This window comes from Cystoisospora suis, assembly GCF_002600585.1.
Source record: "Cystoisospora suis strain Wien I chromosome Unknown contig_7124, whole genome shotgun sequence".
NCBI classification, from domain to species: Eukaryota; Apicomplexa; class Conoidasida; order Eucoccidiorida; family Sarcocystidae; genus Cystoisospora; species Cystoisospora suis.
Window position 1 is genome coordinate 7,790 of NW_027159910.1, and position 562 is coordinate 8,351.

Consider the following 562-nt stretch of genomic DNA (forward strand, 5'->3'; position numbering starts at 1 on the left):
TAGACAAACGTGTTTCTCTCTCTCTACACACACTTACTAGATGAAGGAGAAGAACGAAGAAGAGAGAAGTCACCGGAGAAAGAAACACGGAGCAAGCCATACTTTAGGTCGATGAAGCAAGAAGAAAAGAAAGAAAGAAACAAGAGAGAAAGACCGAATATATACAGGAAGTTCTATCTCTAGATATGCTGGGAGATCAACTCAAGTAGCATATCAAAAGGTGCATACATCTACATACCTACATACACATCTCTACATATATATATATATATATTTGTATATAGATCATCACATACTACTCGATTTTGCCTTTCTTCTTCTTGTTCTTTTCCTTTCTTTCTCTTCTTTGTTTGCGAAGACTACTTCATCGATAGAAGATCTATGTATCTACCCATAGATGTCTTGTAGACACTGGACTCGAAGAAGAAGAAACGAGAGAGAGATAGCGAGTGCGTGCTGAATGACGAGGAAGAGAAGAAAAGCCGTCGATCTTCTTTCTTACCTGTAGGGTGGCGTGGAGATAGGATTGCATGCATTCATCTTGAGCTAGCCGTTTCTTCTG